Source organism: Mauremys mutica, chromosome 1 (assembly GCF_020497125.1).
Source record: "Mauremys mutica isolate MM-2020 ecotype Southern chromosome 1, ASM2049712v1, whole genome shotgun sequence".
Lineage (NCBI taxonomy): Eukaryota > Metazoa > Chordata > Testudines > Geoemydidae > Mauremys > Mauremys mutica.
Genome location: NC_059072.1, coordinates 123,814,047 through 123,832,349, shown reverse-complemented (window position 1 = coordinate 123,832,349; position 18,303 = coordinate 123,814,047). Strand labels below are relative to the sequence as shown.

Sequence of the window (18,303 nt, the reverse complement as noted above, 5' to 3'; positions counted from 1 at the left end):
GAACATTTAATACCAGCCTACAGGATTCTCCAGCAGAAATGGATTCTCTGTTGAACTATAGGTTGTTAGAGTAATTTCTATAGAAGTCCAACAGCATGTCTCTCAGCAGCAGGAAGTCTTTCCTGAGATGCAGTCTAAGCAGCAAAGGTTCTCCAGGGAAAGCATTAATTACAATTATTAGAATCCTGTTTTGAATCATAACACATTATCTTAATTTGGCCCTACAGACAGCTTTACCTGTCAATGTTACTTACTCATTTTCAGAAGTCTCTTGCCTCCGGTGAACCTACATTTTATTTTTCTTAATCTTATTGCATATTATTACAAACTCCCCTTGGTCTAGGCCATCTTAAACAACTGATCTGCACTAACGCTCACCCCCTTTCAAAGCCCTGGAGAAGAGTGATATTTCTGCCTGATCCTCAGGCACTCTTTAGCCAAGATAAACTCACATTTACAAGAGACAGACCTGAGTTGTATAACCCTGATCTGAACACTTCCAAACTTTGGGGAAATGCACCTCCACACTCCGTGGGTGATTCTTATCCTTTAAAAAAAGACTGACCCAAAAGCCAGGTTTCTGATCACCTCTAAACTTTAGGAAAATTCAACTCATGATGCAAACTGCAGCTTTTCAAGAAACTGACCATTTCCTTATAATTGGCATATGTTATGACAGACAAAAGTAAAGACATTTGGAGGAAGCAGCAGTCCAGTGGGTAAGCCACAGGACTGGGAGCCAAGACACTTGGGCTCTATTTCCTGCTCTGTCACTGATCCTGTGTGTGACCTTCACCTCTCTTTGCAGCTGTTTCCTCTCTCACCCATTGTCCGCCTTGTCTATTTAGATAGTACGTTCTTTGAGGTATGGGCTGTGTGTTTGTACAGTGTCCAAAAGTTGGCTTATAGGTGCTACTGTAATACAAATAAGAAACAAAGGGACAGATCATCCCTGGGGATAAACACGCTTAATTCCCACTGACTTCAACTGGACCTGCCTACACCAGGCATGGGATTTGGCTCTGAGGGTTCTGCAGCCTTCATAGGTGCAACAGGGGAGAATTGTTCCAGTTTTCTTGATTCGTGCCACTGAACTGATTTCTTTTGCAGGAAGCAAAAGTGTCCAGCACAATTAATTAAGGAGGCAGAGTCAGCATTATCTCTGAATGGAGGTACTCTGACTGAACTCGCCTAATACTAGCACTGTTTTCAATTACAACCATTCAGTCCAAGAACAGGTGAATCACGTAACTGATATAGGATTAGAATCCAGATGACTTTGCATGCTACAGAGAACACATGGGCAGCTATGTGTAAAGCTGTCACAGACTCAGCAGAATGCCACCTTTTCCGCCAGTACCAAAACACCACCCTGTTAATTTGGTAAATGCACATGTGTTCTTAATTGTATCCTTCTGTCATTCAGACAAGGCACTATAAAACAAGTGTTGGTGTTTGGGTTTTTTTCGGTACAGTAATTTAAAAAAATCATCTTGATATTTTGCAGGTCTCCAGCTTAATCACATTTAGTAGTTTCAATTCCCCTTTCACAAACATTAAAGTGTTTGATAAGCTTTTGGTAACGAGAACTTGGATTCTATTTTTATATTTGAAATGGAAGTTCTACATTTTCCAGTGACAGTTACCCACAAATTGGCTAGTCAATAAGACACTTATGACCAATCATTAAACAAGTACAAAGTTAGCCAAAATAAAATGCCTCTAAAGCCCATCATCCATTTTATGGTCCCGACTTTTCCATCCCTCTGTTACTTTAATCACTTCTCTCATGAAAAACAGTCAAATAAAGCTGCTCTCTCAAACCAGTCTCATATAGTGCCTTAAAAGCCTTTGAAAATAACTACTTGTCATAAATCAGTATGTTTTAAAACAAACTTTAAGTCCTATAATTAGATTCCCATCTATGTCCTGTGATAAAGGAATTCAGGTACTGCAGTAGGTGGTTCACAAGTCTGAACCTTACTCTCCCCAATAAGATTTATAAGCAAACAATGAAGGGGGACAAGCATACACCTACACAGACAGATCAGCATACGACTTCCCATCAGAAGGTTCAGTAAAGTCAGTGGGACTGTTCCCATAAGAACACTCATGTAAGGGCTGAAGTACCATGCCCAGTGTATGGGTGTCAATGTTAATGTACCCACCCATGCAATCTGCTGTTACAAAGACAATGTCAAGATTTCATAGAATCATAGAATCTCAGGGTTGGAAGGGACCTCAGGAGGTCATCTAGTCCAACCCCCTGCTCAATAAATAAAACAACAAACAAACAAAAAAACACAGCACTGGCATCAGGAACTCTTTAGTTAGCTCTAGTTCTGGCTCTAACGCCTTGGCTAGAGAAGCACTGTTTCGTGGTCTGAACAGAGGACTGGGAGTCAGGAAGTCCGGAGTTTAATACAAGCTGTGAAGCTGATTTCCTCTCTGGTCTTGGACAAGTCACTCAAACTTCCTGCCTAACTCTCCCCATGTGATGAATGGGGATATTTATCTACATCCCAAGGATGTTTGTGGGGATTAACATTTGTGTTCTGAAGATGGAAAAGTGCTACACATGCATTATTACTACTACTAGAACATATTTCTTATCAAGAACACTTTGTAATATTAAAACATTTTAAAAATATAACAGTCTGTCCACAGTTAGCTCAAAAAAGTTCTAACTAAGTAGAAACTTCAATCTATATTTAGGCTCTTAAATGAGCTGCTTTCCCAGTTAAAAGCTGTGGCTGTGTCTTTAGGTGGACTTCACTTTTTACATTTGGATGGGATACAGAAAATGAAACTACAATGGATCTACATGTAGAGTTATTTTCACTGTCTGATTCCCAGGACTTAACATGCTTTGTAATTGTATTTGAGGTTCACAACACAAGAGGAAGTATTAAATGTCACATTTGTGCTGCAACTGAAAACCACAAACATTTGTATTCACACATACTCATGTCTCAGGCCCCAAATTAAAGGGACTTTAACATAAACCATAGAAAACAAACTCCTACTGTATGTTCCTCTCCATTCTACAGTGCAGCAGAGAGAAAATTGTAGGAATGTCTTGAAAATGTTGTGGGTAATTGTACAACGGAAGAGAATGTTCCACTATCTGTATAGATAACACTTTCTGTGCACTTGAGGGGACTTTTCATAGTCACAGATTCCAAGGCCAAGGAGGACAATAATGATCCTCTAGTCTAACATATGCCATAGAAATTCCCCCCCAAAATAATTCCTAGAGTAGATCTTTCAGAAAAACATCTTGGTGTGATTTTAAAATGGTCAGTGATGGAGAATCCACCACTGGTAAGTTACTCCAATGGTCAATTACTTTCACTGTTAAATTTTTACACCTGATTTTCAGTCTGAATTTGTCTACCTTCAATTTCCAGCCTTTGGATGATGTTCTACCTTTCTCTGCTAGATTATATAGCCAATCATTAAATATTTGTTCCCCATGTAGGTACGTGCAGACTGTAATCAAGTCGCCCATTAACCTTCTCTTTTTTAAGATAAATCAGTGAAGCTCCTTAAGTCATAATCATACTTGTAGCTCTTCCCTGAACCTTCTCCAATTTATCAACATCCTTCTTGAATTGTGGACACTAGAACTGGACACACTATTCCAGCAGTGGTCACACCAGTGCCATATACAGAGGCAAAACAACCTCTCTATGCAGCGGCGGCTCCAGGCATCAGCGCTCCAAGCATGTACCTGGGGCAGCAAGCAGCGGGGGGCACCCTGCCGGTCCCTGCAAGGGTGGCAGTCGGGCAGCCTTCGGCGGCGCACCTGCGGGAGGTTTGCCAGTCCCACGGATTTGGTGACAGGTATGCTGAAGCCGCGGGACCGGTGGACCTCCCGCAGGCAAGCCACCGAAGACTGCCTGAATGCTGTGCTTGGGGCAGCAAAAAAGCTAGAGCTGCCCCTGTCTCTATGCCTACTTGAGAGTCCCTTGTTTATTCTTCCAAAGACTACATTAGCTCTTTTCACCACAGCATTGCACTGGGAGCTTACATTCAGCTGGATTAGCCATAAGTCTTTTTCAGTCACTGCTTCACAGGATAGTCCCCCATCACATAAGCATGACCTAAATTCTTCATTCCTAGAGTATACGTTTACATTCACCCTATTAAAATGCTTGCGAGGGAAGAAGTGGAGTGGGCCAGGAGCAGAGGAGAGGAACAGCCGCTATGCAGCATGTCCTGCCTAGATAGGACCATTTCTGCCTAAAGCTGAGGGAGTACTAAAGCAGCGTTAACTCCCTCCACATTCAGAAGAAACACAGGGTTTTAACTTGAGCCTGGCACACAAGGCAGTGCTGCTTCAGTTGCAGAAGTACCCTTTCCACCATTAGAGAAATGTGGAGGAGCAGCACATCTTGATGTGGGATCCATGGTGTTTGAGTCCCAATTTCTCACAGTTCCACAGCTTCTGCAGCTAATCAAGAGCTTGCCCTCCGACCTTGCCAAACCTTGCCCAAGTTTTCAGGTAAAAGTCCCCTTCCCTCACAAATTATTTCCATGCAGGAGGGAATGACAGAGGCCTAAGAAAGACCATGGCTGCAATATGTGTTATTTAAACATTTCCATGCAGCACAAATCAGCTCTATTACATGGTTGGCTTAGTTTGGGCTTTTGACAAAACCAGGCACATATTCATGGCAAAAATCAAGCTTTTATCCACCATATTTTTTCCACAACAAAGATAGAAAGGAATAAAAGCTACAAACGTAGGGAAACCATATAAGTTCACGGGAAGGACAACACACATCACAGATAAGTGTTTGCAAATCAAGTTTAATGACTGATTATTAACAGAAAATTCCAACCCTTAGTAAAAATAATAATCCCTATACTGGTAATGAACAGTTTGTTCCCTACAATTAGAAAAATAGCAGAGAGAGCCACTATCCTTAGTTTGATCTGAATCAAAAATACAAGTTATCTTGTTCAGTCAGAAAAGTGACTGCATAAATCACAGCACCCTGGAAAATGTTCACAGTTAATCCCCTGGCTGGATATTTTGTTTAAAAACAATTAAATAAGGCCAACCTCCACAGGAAAGATCTGAAAACACAGTATCCCACTGATATAGCCTTGTTTTCCTCACGATGTAATTATCATTTGAAGCCTTGGCTGTACAACAACTGTGAAGAGAAATAGATATGTAACCCAACAGCAGGAGCATGCACAAGGGGGGGGGGGGGCAAGCAGGGGCCTGGGCCCTCTATCCCCAATAGTAATAGTAATAATTGGAGATATACCAATCTCCTAGAACTGGAAGGGACCTTGAAAGGTCATCAAGTCCAGCCCCCTGCCTTCACTAGCAGGACCAATTTTTTCCCCAGATCCCTAAGTGGCCCCCTCAAGGATTGAACTCACAACCCTGGGTTTAGCAGGCCAATGCTCAAACCAATGAGCTATCCCTCCCCCACCACTGAGCTATCCCTCCAATATTTGTCTAAAAAGATATTTAGTTCTGTGCTAGCCCTGGACCCATCCCCAGCTGCTGCTCTAACATGCCCCTCCAAAAGCAGTCAGATTTAAATTCCTGTGCATCCCCCTGCTCAACAGTAAAGCGTTCATATTTCCAGGTAACCTACTGGCTGGAGAAACATAGCTTAATTCTCCAAGAAGAGGACTGAGTTCTAATTCTGGATTTGATACCAACTCCTTCAAAAACCTTGGGCAAGACAAATACCTCTTAGGGATAATACTCACCCTATCTCACTGGGTGCTGTGAAGATTAGCATTCGTAAAGCATGTAGAAGATAAACTTGCTATATATTATCTTGATTTCTGAAACTGTCTTTACATAGCTTTAAGCAGTTTCTTCAGAGTTTTCAGATCACCTATATAATACAAGAGTACTGGATACTCATCTCAAAACTGAGAGGGGCCCAATTCACCTCTCACAGCAGTGGAGTTATTCCCGACTTTCACTGAAGTCAGAGTTAGGTATAAACCTGGTGTGGGAGGAGAATCAGGCTCAGTATTTCTATTTTTTTTTAAATGATGTTGCAACATAATTATTGGCCAGTTCTACTAAAAAGATTATGAGGAAAGGGTGGGATGACACTTTCCAAGGGGGAGTCATTGCAGCTCATGCACACATACCTGAACTAGCTTTGATCTATCTACTGGAGAAGTGAAGCTGCAGCACATGGGCTATACAAGCCTATGCTGCCATGGCTTCACTGCTCCAGTACCTGAGCTAGCTAGATTAAAGTTAGCTCAGGTACGTCTACAGAAACTGCAATCATACCATACACTTAGTTGGGCATCTAACTCCCCTTTGTGCCTTTGAATATCTTCCCCCCTTGGCTGTAGGGTGACTAGATGTCCCGATTTTATAGGAACAGTCCTGATATTTGAGGCTTTTTCTTATATAGAAGCCTACTGCTCCCCCACCCCCGTCCCGATTTTTCACACTTGCTGTCTAGTCTCCCTACTAGACTGTAAGCTCCTTGGGGAGGAGACTGTCTCTTGCTAAGGCATGTCAAGATTAGTAAACTTGCTCTGGCTCTGGGACCTAATGAAATGACTGCATGGGTGGCCCGCCACCACCTTTGGAGCGCCAGAAGTGAAATCCCATAGAGGTGGTGGGGAGGGGGAGAACCACCATTGGCACCTGGACCATGGCTCTGCCCATGCTCCGCACCACCCCCACTCTGCTTCTTCCTGCCCCCACTCTACCTCTTCCCCTGAGGCCTCCCTTCACCCGCCGCTTGCTCCTCTCCAGCCCCTCCTCCCGCTTTGCTCGTCTAAGGCGGGAAAAAGTGATGAGGCCGTGGCGCCTCCTGCTCCAGGAAGGAGGCAGATAGGAGCGAGCAGCGGGTGGGGAGACCTTGGGGGAGGGGGTGGAGAGAAGTGAGTGGGCGGGACCTCAGGAGGAAGAGGTAGAGCGGGGTGGAGGGCCATGGTCCAGGCACCGGTGGCTCTTCCCCACTTCTCGGTTGCTTCCAGCTCTGGTGTGTGAGCCTCCCCAAACAGAGGACTCATGCGCCACCTATGAATGACTGGCAACAGTGAGCAACCGCTATTAGGGGAGGTCACTGTTAACTGTACATATGCAAAGATTCCAGGATGTTTGGAGTTAATTGTTTTTATTAGGCTACAGTTTCCCCATCTGAAAAGTCTGGATAGTGATTCTGATCCCCTTTGTAGGGCACTTAAAGAGATTTAGGGATGAAAAGAGCTTATATGCGAGCCAGGGGACATCCTCCTCATCATCAGGTCTCTATTTGAGATTAACCTCACCACAGAAATATACAGTAAATCTGGCCTCCAAAAAAGTCAGTCAGAATTTATCAGCTTAGAATAGTTAATAACTTTGCCATATTCAGATTTTTAACATGCAAGATAGAAATAGGTCACACAATAATTGTGTAGCTTTACAGCTGCAGAAGAGTTTGAATTTCTCTTTGAAGACTGAAAATAATGAGTTCAACAACAGAAGCAGCTGTCTCGGGTACACTGTCCTGCTGACATGCATATCTCCATGATGAGAGCTCTGCAAGTGGTTACAGAGGCATGGAGACAAAAAGCAAGGTACATACCTGGAAGCTTTGCTGACCATATCTGAACTGCGGGAGTGTTCACATGGCACTCCATTATCTCCTCTCTCCTGTCCCAACATGCACTGGACTATTTGCCCCTCTCCCAACCAGGTCCCTTTGTAGGCACTGTACAAACACATAAGGAGATAAGATCCCTTCTGCAAACAGCTCACCATCGAAGGGCTCTATGTAAACTCTAGGGTGGATTTGGGGGGGGGGGGGCGCAGGGGAGTCTTGAACAAGAATTTGGAGGGAACATGTGTGTACACCAAGGGCAAAATCTGTGGTTGCAGAGGCTTCCCTTGGCAGTAGAATTTAGGCATTTCCCCTGCACCAGGTGAGGGAAGCAGGGCCTCAGGGAGCCATGCAGGATGTGGACCCCTTGCGTAAAGCTGAGCTCTGCAAGGAATGGTTGAGTATGCAGCCAGGATGCGCTGTGGAAGATGTGAATCCCAAAGACCTTCTGTCATGTAGATCCTTCCCAGTGGGAGGGATGTGTTTGGGCTACAGAGCAGTTTAGTGGTAGTAGTGAATGGGGGTGGTAGGTGGAGCTGGGAAGGAAGGAGTTTTACCAACACCCCATGCCCCATGGCACAGAGCAGAGGACAGCCCAGGTAGCAGAATGGACCAAATTCAGTGCTGACTTACACCTCATGTAACTCCACTGACTTCAAGTTGTTTATAGAGCATAAATTGTCTCCGTATGTCCCCTAAATTTAACAGGTATTCAGTAAACTAATGATAATTACTGACCAGAATTACTACAACACACCAAACTTTAAATAAAGGAATGTGGATTTCTTTTTTAATGCCAGTGGGCAGGATGGACCCACTTAAATATCCTTCAGTCAAGCTGTTAAATGCAACACTAACTAGAAATGGGACCAAACCAAACATCCAGCTATGAATACACTGGATTTGAACACTGGCTCAGGCCATCCATGACATTCATGTAAGAGGGTTAATGGATGCTAAGTGTAACACTGCCTTGCTCAAAGGAAGCATGCTTCAAAAACTGACATAACGCCACTGAAACTAGAGAATCGCCACCCTTCAGGCCAAGCTCTGCTCTCAGATAAACACATGCAACTCCCATTGACATTGAGGAGAAAAGTAAGAAATTTTATATTCCAGGGCCAATAACACCAATCTTAATCAGTGAGCAATAGAATACAGATTTACTATCATATCAGCATCTGAAAACAGGAGTGTTTTTTTTAAATCCAGGTTATGAATTAATAAATAATGCAATACGTATCACTTCTGTAGCACTTTCCAGGAGAGGATCTTAAAGCATGATACCATCATTAATGGACTGAGCCTCACAACATCCCTGCAAGGTAGATATTATTATCCCCAGTCCAGACCTGAGGAAAGTGAGGCACTCAGAGCTTAGAAGACTTGATACATCAAGTCAGCATCAGAGCAAAGAACAGAACCCAGGTCTCCTGGTTCCCAACCCAGTGCTATAACGCTGCCTCACTGATTACCTTGCTACTGAATTTATTGAAGTCTACACTTATGACATTACCAAAAATTAGAAGTCACACTTGCTCTTCAGTAATGTAAATTCTTAAGCTCTGACTCTTGCCTGTAATAGAAGCAATAAATCTGGATTTGACACACCAAGATATTTTATTGTCAGATATTTGATGACACAAGCATGAAGAACATTTTCCCTTTGAGGACTCAGTTTGAGGAATGCAGATATTTGTTTTGCTCAGCCCTGCTGCCATTTCAGTATGTGCCACAAGGAATGACTTATGCAGTGTAGTTGTAGCCGTGTGGGTGCCAGGATATCAGAGGGACAAAGTGGATGAGGTAATGTCTTTTATTGCACCAACTCACCAACAGAAGGTGGCCCAATAAAAGATATTAACTCACCCCCTTTGTCTCTCCAACAAGCCACTTACACATTTTACTACTGAAATCCTTTCTGGGGTCAAACCAAACCAAACCAAACCAGCAAAGCCTTTGAAAGCTCCAAGATAACTGAACGTTATCTATATAGGTATAGCTGCATAGGTGTAGTTAAAACAACACAACTCTTGGGCATAGACAAGCATCTATGTTTAAGAGTCAAAAGGATACAATCCCCCTTGTGTGGATACAGTTACACCAGCATAACTGTTGCCATAAGGAAAGGTAAATACGCTATACCAGTTAGAAGCATCTTCATACTGGAATAGCTGCATCCACGGTAGGGGTACTGGTATAAATATTCTGGCAAAAAAGCTTAATCAAAATAGTTATATAAGAACTGTGCGTAGAGCAGGCCCTGGAGAGGGAAACATTGCTAATTCAAGGTGCACCTAGCATTTTAGTGGTTGTATTTGGAAGAGTCCTACTAAATCCCAGAATTGTTAGAGCTTAAACGTAAGCACGCCTTTTCCCCACCACTTTCCTAAAAGCGGTCTCTCTCCATGGCTTGTAGCTAGTGACTGCCTATAAATACACTCTGGTGCCCACAGTATGGCAACCCAAACACAGATTCAACCTCAACCCTCCTGCTATAATGCACTGTATTATGCAGTAACAGAAGTATGGCATGTTTAAATTTAGCCCTTCTAATCAACTTCATTTTTCAAGCCTATTAAGTGGCTAGTTAGCAAAGAGTTCAGTAGTCTAAATTTTGTCATCACCTGTTTACTTTCCCAATACAGACATACCCCGATGAGGAGCACAAATCACATCTAGTTTTCATTCCCATCGGCAGGGCTGGCGATGATGCCATTCGATATACACCAGTCTAGTGCCATGAGTCTGGGTGTCGGCTAGTCATTTATTCACAGTGAAACTGATTCCCATTCCCTTGTGGAGATGACACAAGGTGGAGAGGAAAGGGGGTTACTTTCCTTTGGACTAAGGAAAGCAAACTGGAATTGGAAACATGACTCATCACCCTAGACTCTTTCAGTTAAACCCTGGCTAAAGATCCAGAAACAGGCAATGCCTGTTAATGGGAGAAAGCTATTCCCTTCCCCCACTGAGTGGCCATACAATCTCTAAAATAAATGTCAAAGTAGAAGTAACACACGCAGGTGTAGCTTTTAAAATTCTGAACAGTTTATTACCTACCAACCTGACACAGGTAGCTCAACCTTTACCATATTTTAGTAGTCAAAAGGTGGATTTGTCTTGCTGCAATGAATAAGCAATACCCAGACATTCTCCTAACTTTATTGTGGCCTCCAGTTTCACAGGCAAGAAGGGAAATAAAGACATCTATGTTCACATGAGCCCTTCATTTTCCAGACAGAGCAGAACTTTAAAAGCAACAGAAAATGTTCCTGTGTTAAAATTAAGGGGGGGAAGGTGAGAAGTGACTGAGATGAGCAGGAATATTTGTGCTGTTCAACTGAAATTTTTCCCAAGAGGCTGCTTTCCATTAGATTTAGAGACAGGTTTGCAATTAACACATGTAGCTGAATTTCACACAGCCTCCCACAGAATGCAAATAACTTATTGAGTGCAGATTTTTAATTACATAAAAATCACTTGCAGTCTTTTTTGGGGATGACAGAACCCACAATGCTAATAGATTTTTCTTCTATTAGATGATTTCATTGAGAACCAGAGTCTCAGTCCCTAAACTGCAACAAATTAATTATGTTATTTGAGACAGCATTATAACCAACCAATGCTTCCTGTTCTCTTTTCCACATAATATGGTGTGAGCCTGAATCCAGAAAATCATGGCACCTGAAGGCAACAGGTTTTCTTTTTCAAGAAATCCTCCCTCCCCCATTTCTCCAGAGAGAGAAACAATTTAAAACACACACAGATGCTTACAAACACCAGATTTGAAATGCACTACAAAGCACACTCTCTCTCTCTCCCCTCCCTCCCCCCCGTTTTTCTGGCTGCAAGCTCCCTGCATTTTCCTTCAGACTCTGTTACCTCCCCCCTACCAAATCCTTCCAACAACTGCAAACAAACCTTCTACAGAAATATTCCCATTAAACACAAACACCGTAATGTTATACGGCAGACTGAATTAGGTACTTTCTCACCACCCTTCACTGGCAGCTTTGCACGATCCGTTACTGAACAGCCCTGCGCTTAAAGTGGGTTAAAATAAAGAAACCCAAAGGCCAAGAGAGAAGGAAAAGTGACTGGTTTTGTTTTGGAAGGAGGAGTTGCAGAGGGGAAGCTGAGCCCCAGGAACAGCGGCTGCAGACAGCCCGGTGCTGCAATACCACCCTCTTTTCCTGACTTCCACCAAAGTGCAATCGGACCCCCTTACCTGGGTGGGAAACAGCCAGGTCCCTTCCCCAAAGTTCTGCTGCCCCTTCTCCCAGGCTGAGCGCGGCACTTTCTCCCCAGGCAGCCTTGTAAACCATGGATCGCCCCCTCTCCCCGTCCTGGGCTCGCTCTCCGCCTCTCACACCATGTCAGGGGAATCCAGGCAGGGGCTGAGCTGGGAGCTGACGTCACGCCAGTTCCCGAGCCCGACCGCCCTCCCCGCGGGGAGCGGCCACAGGGAGCCGGGGAGGGGCTGGGACGGCGGCCCACAGGCTCCGGCTGATTGGGGCCGGGAACCGTCACTCAGAACATTCAGCGTTCCAGGGTTGGAGCGAGAGTCCTGCTGGAAATAAGGGTTTTCCGGAGGGGGGGAAGGTGGATGCGATTTCCCCCGCGTCTCTTGGCCGGGGAGGCGGTGATTTCGCGAAGCTCTGTGAAAGCAAAAGTTGGGCACTTTATTCCTGATCGCTGTTATTTTTTTTTATTATTGTTACTTAGCCTCAGATCCCAAACGGAAGGTGTAAACAAACCCAGCTGGGGGGACACTTAAAAGTGTTAGCAATACCAGTGCTGCAACACAGGATCTCTCTTTGCGATGTTTCCTACGCAGATTGTTTAGAACTGGTACAAGCTCGAAATCATATACAGAGCTTCCCCCGAATCATCAAAGTTCAACTTCTTGCCCCACTCTTCTCCCTCACCCACCAAAGATCAACGTCTTTGCAACTCTCCGCCCCGCCCTCCCAACACTCCCCTTCCCCCTAAAGATCTACTTCTTGCAACCCATACTGGTACCCGTGTTTGTTCCCAGCTAGACCCCAGCAACTTGTGGCACCCTGCAGAAAGAACAGGAGTACTTGTGGCACCTTAGAGACTAACAAATTTATTTTAGCATGAGCTTTCGTGAGCTACAGCTCACTTCTTTGGATGCATAGAATGGAACACACAGACAGGATATATTTATACATACAGAGAACATGAAAAGGTGGAAGTATGCATACCAACAGGAAGAGTCTAATCACTTGAGAGGAGCTATCGTTAGCAGGAGAAAAAAAAACTTTTTTGAAGTGATAATTAAGATGACCCATAGAAGGTGTGAGGAGAACTCTGCAGAAAGTTGCCTAAACCAGAGCAGTGAGGGAAACAAGAACAGCTTCCTCCAACTCTGCATTCCCTTAATCTCCTGCACACAAACATCCCCGGAGTTTGGTTCCCTCGTAATTATGAAGCATGCTCGCAGCATTTGGATTTCAATTCAGGCTTTATTCAGAGCAGCAAATATTCACTAACTCAGCAGCAGCACACAGACTCTGAATGAGCCAAACAGGAAGAACCATCACAATTCCCCTCCTTTAGGGGCTATTTGCAAAGTCATCGCTTTTACTATATGTTTGGGATCATCTAACAATTATACAAACCACTTTTAAGCCACCTACAATTAATAGAATATCAGGGTTGGAATGGATTTTAGGAGGTCATCTAGTCCAGGGCTCGGCAACCTCTGGCACACAGCTTGCCAGGGTAAGCACCCTGGTGGGCCAGGCCAGTTTGTTTACCTGCCGCGTCCACAGGTATGGCCGATTGTAGCTCCCACTGGCCACGGTTCGCTGCTCCAGGCCAATGAGGGTGGCAGGAAGCTGTGGCCAGCACATCCCTCAGCCTGTGCCACTTCCCGCCACCCTCATTGGCTGACAGCAAATTGTGGCCAATGGGAGCCATGATTGGCTGAACTGCGGACACAGCAGGTAAACAAACTGGCCTGGACTGCCAGGGTGCTTACCCTGGTGAGCTGCGTGCCAAAGGTTGCTGACCCCCTCAAAGCAGGACTAATCCACACACAGATTTTTGCCCCAGATCCCTAAATGGCCCCCTCAAGGATTGAACTCACAACCTTGGGTTTAGCAGGCCAATGCTCAAACTACTCAGCTATCCCTCTTCCCTTAAAAATGAATTAAGGACCTCATGATTTGCCTCTATAGGAGAGCTACACTGTACCAACAACCTAATCCATCAAGTCCCTGTTACAAAGCAGCATACAAAGGTAACACCAGCGGATGGAATTGAACCCAGGATCTCTGAAGCTCAATGCATGAGCCTCTACTGCATAAGCTAAAAGCCAACATTACCATTAAAAATTAATAAATAATAAACAACAAGCATTTAAGGATATTAATTCGTATAGTGTCCTTTTTGTAATAGTAGCCTCTGGAGATGGTGGGTACTGGCCCCTGCTGTGTGATGGGATATTTACCCCTTGTAGTTTAAGCAGCCTCACCACCCCTTCTGGGAAGACCCAACTTTGTTCCCCAACTTGCTGCTTCTGAGTCAGAAGAAGCCAATTGTGAATCATCTGTGGATGCCACCCTTCCGTAGGGCCCATGATCTTTGTTGCACTGTGTAACTTGTCCACTCTTCACCGCAGTTAGTTCTGTCACTCTCCCACAAAAAACGAGCCATTTTATCAGTTTCCCAAAATTCAAATAAAAAAATCCCACAAAATTTATCCTTCAAGAAAGGGAGGTGAGAAAGAACCACACATGACAGATGGTAGTCATATCACTCAATGCGCTCTGGAAAACACTCACATACTACAGTGATAAGCAGCAATAAAAGAATCCGGTTAGAACAGAATTATGATCTCACTTACACTGATATAAACCAATGAAGTCAATGGAATGACATGAGTGTAGAACTGGTGTGAGATTGTAACCCAGCATCCACTGATCCCATCCACTCAAATGCTCCCCCAAATTAGCCACCTCTACCAGATTTCCCTCTTGCAAGGTGAAATGGCCAGCAAAAGTCCTATGAATCGCTTAAATCCCACATAAATCCTATGGCAGGATTGAAGCCTGGGATTTTTGCTGGCGGTCTGCACAGGAATGAATTTTCCCCACAATAAATTAGCATAATCCTAAAAACATTATTGTTCTTTTCTATTCCTGTTATAGCCTTTCAGAAATTAGGGGACTAATTGCAGTACTCAAGGCGAGGATATACTGTAGCATCAATTTTGTACAATGACATTTTCTATATAACCTAACATTTTACTAGCTGCAACACACCATCTTATTTCATTTGTTCAGGATGGCTGCCTGGATCATTGTGTTGGGAAGTTACAACAGAGTTAAAACTCATCAGTGTGTATGAGAACAGTTGTATTTTACCTGGAACAGATCTACACAGAAATGTATCTGCCATTATATTGCCCAGGTACCTAATTTCTGGACATTCTCCCAAGCCGTGACTAATTTTGAGTTTTCAGCACATTTTGCCACTTTGCTATGTACCCTATGTTCCAGACAATTAATAAATGTAAGGGATGGGTTCAAACACAAAAATCCTGGCTCTAAACCCTTCACTCCTCCTGTCAGCTTTGGAGAAGTTTGGATCTGGACTCAGATCCTAATAAAATGTTGAACCAATATTGATCCCTGGTGAAACTACTAATCTCTGTCTGTGCTCTGAATTGTCCATTTATTTCTGTTCATTCTTTGTTTTCTGTCTCTTAACTAGTTTTTAATCCCGAAAGTCAAAGAGCAACACTCAGGAATCTAATCCAAACAAGCCTATTTTGGTAGGAGGGCTGTGCGAGTGAGTTTTGTCTGAAAACAAATCTAAACCGACAGAGCATTTCTGACCATTGTTTGAATTCTTTCATTAAAGAAAATACCTTGCAAGTCAAGACAAATCTCTGATAAGGTTTTCTGCTTTGCTTATCTCTCATCTCCCAAAATAGCTTAGCCCTTATTCCTTCAGGCTGAATTGTAAGAAAGGTTGTTTTCTATACGCTCCTGAAAATGCAACATTTGAGAAAACAAACATCGCACCAAACCCTACTAGCAAGGCAACTGGAGATTGTCACAACCAGATATTTGCTCTAGAATGCTCTAGAATGTTTTACATTGTTTAATGCCTTTTGCACAATGACAATAGTCTCTGTATTTGTGGCTCAAAATGAGTATGTATAGTTGAGCCTATAATTTTGAGAGCTGCCAGAGGCATTTTTAAGATACATACTGTACATGAGCTTGCCTTTTTAACTCCAGTGAATAGCTCAAATGTTTGTATGGATTAGCATGGATATATCATTTTAAATGTTCAAAGCACTGTACAGAAGAACTAATTAATCCTCACAGAGTATCTATCTGTTTTAAGTACTTACTTTGCCCTCATTACTGTTGTATCTCAACATCCCACTATCTTTAATGTAATTATCTTTACAATGCTCTGGTGAGGGGCTATTACCCTATTCTACACACATTTATTTTGAGGTAGGTGGGTAAATATTATTATGACAGAATAGCAGCAAAGAATCCTGTGGCACCTTATAGACTAACAGACGTTTTGCAGCATGAGCTTTCGTGGGTGAATACCCACTTCTTGCATCCGAAGAAGTGGGTATTCACCCACGAAAGCTCATGCTGCAAAACGTCTGTTAGTCTATAAGGTGCCACAGGATTCTTTGCTGCTTCTACAGAACCAGACTAACATGGCTACCCCTCTGATATATGACAGAATATACTCCTGTATTCACACTACACAGTATTGTAATAATCTTTGTACAAAGTATGTCATGTGAGGTCTCATTTGAAAACTCTTACTTTGCTGATCAGTATCATCCTGATAAAATACGTGTGGCAACACTGTATGTGAAGTTATAAGATTCCACTCTATGGTGTTAATAACACATGTTCCAAACTGAGGTTGGCAAACAGGACTGTCTTAAACAAAGGAATGTGTGCTCTGCTTAATTTGCATGTAAGCAGTAAACCGAGTCATCAAGCAGGAAGGTAAACAAAGGAAAAATCAAAATAGGTGAGAAAAAAGCAGCAGAGAACATCCTTCCACATAGACCTTTTGCCTCCTGGTACCCAGCTGGAAATGTGTTACAAGAGGGGGACTGAAACCATAAAAAGGAGGGACACCCAAGGCACTGCTCTTTCTCTCTCCCTTCCCATTGAAGTCACTGCACCTGAAGTAACAAATGAAGCCATCATTGGATTCTGGGAGAAGGGGTCCTGACCTAGAAGGTTTGGTCAGTAAGACTGCTGAAAGCACAGGGTGAGAAACTGTGCTTGAATCTGATATTGTTTGTCAAGTTAGGCATTAGTAAATGTCTTGTCTTTATTTTTCTTGTAACCATTTCTGACTCTTATGCTTCATTACTGGTACTCACTTAAATTCTCTCTTTGTATTTAATAAACTTGTTTTATTGTTTTAGCTAATCCAGTGTTTAAATTGGAGTGTCTAGAAAATTCCATTTAGGGTGGCAAGTTTGTGTGCATATTAAAGACATAATAGACTTTATAAAACTTGTATTGTCCAGCAGAGGGCTGGGCAGTACAGGACATACATTTCTGGGGGGAATATAAGACTGGGGGTTTGTTGGGGTCACCCTGCAGTATAACCAAGGCTGGTGAGAGCCAGAGTGATGATGGTTGAATGTACATCAGAGAAACAACAAAGAAAGTCTCCAGAACAATTTGATTCCAGTGCAGCAAACCAAGCAGTCTGAGGCATAAAGTGAAATATCTGGTAGGAAACAAAGGAGCTCTGCTCAGAAACTGATGCAACCCCAGCGGAAATGGTCTAGGGGCTTGTCTTCACATACAAAGGCATAGCTGCACTGGGGCAATTGCGCTCTGTAATGCTTTAGTGAAGACAATACTACCAACAGGAGAGCTTTTCCCATTGGCGTAGTTAATCCACCTCCCTGAGAAGCAGTAGATATGTCGATGGGAAAAGCCTTTCACAGGACAGTGATGCAGAAGTCAGGAATCGCTGCTCTACAGTTTGTTTAAATTTCTCAGCAGGAAGACTGATACCCAGCAAACGACCAATACTGCTTCTGTGCTTGGGATTTCTATCCAAATATTGAGCAAATCCAAAAGACTTCAGCTGTGTGACCTGACAAAGTCATAGCCTAAACTGGTATGGCTGCCATTAGAAGAAAAGAAGCTAGCATTTTTTCATTTCAGAATTCCAGATTAGTGGTAAGTGGAATTATCTGGCTGCATAGAGTTGTCCTGCAGGCTTGGTATAACACAATCACTCAACAGATGCTTTAGAGAAGAGGCAACTTACAAAGACCTAATCTTGTGTTAATTGTTCCCTTTGGTTCTCCATTCGGGGGGGATGCTCAGTATAACTAATTCTATCCCTTTCCAGGTTATGCTTCTCTCAAATGTTCTCTCTTACCTGGAAGCTCTGTGTGATTATTCCCTCCATTACGACACAAGCAGGGAAATAGAGGTCAACAGCCACTACACATTCTTTTCAAGTGAGTAAGAAATCTTCAAATACAAAACCTTTTATACACCAACATGTGTGAAATAGAGTAATTAATTCCTGGACTCTGGCCAGCTTGAACCTGGAAACAAACTTCAGATGAGTTGCAATAGAGATCCGTAAGAGTGATGTAAAAATAAAATGTATAAGCTCCACTTACCCTGGGTATGCATGAGGGACAACCTCCTGG

The 18,303-nt window shown here is 43.3% G+C and overlaps 1 protein-coding gene across 5 annotated transcripts in view; it reads right to left on the bottom strand.

Annotated features, from left to right (window-relative positions):
- PPFIBP1 (PPFIA binding protein 1) overlaps nt 1–12,001 on the bottom strand; it is a 170,735-nt gene extending 158,734 nt beyond the window's left edge. For 2 of the 5 annotated variants that reach the window (XM_044994338.1, XM_044994351.1), the window contains exon 1: nt 11,824–12,000. The gene's annotated coding sequence lies outside the window, so the exon portion shown is untranslated. Of the gene's footprint in view, nt 1–11,823 lie in introns of all 5 variants that reach the window. The other 3 variants (XM_044994343.1, XM_044994361.1, XM_044994339.1) reach the window with 2 other exon arrangements.
- Nucleotides 12,002–18,303: the final 6,302 nt, after the last annotated feature.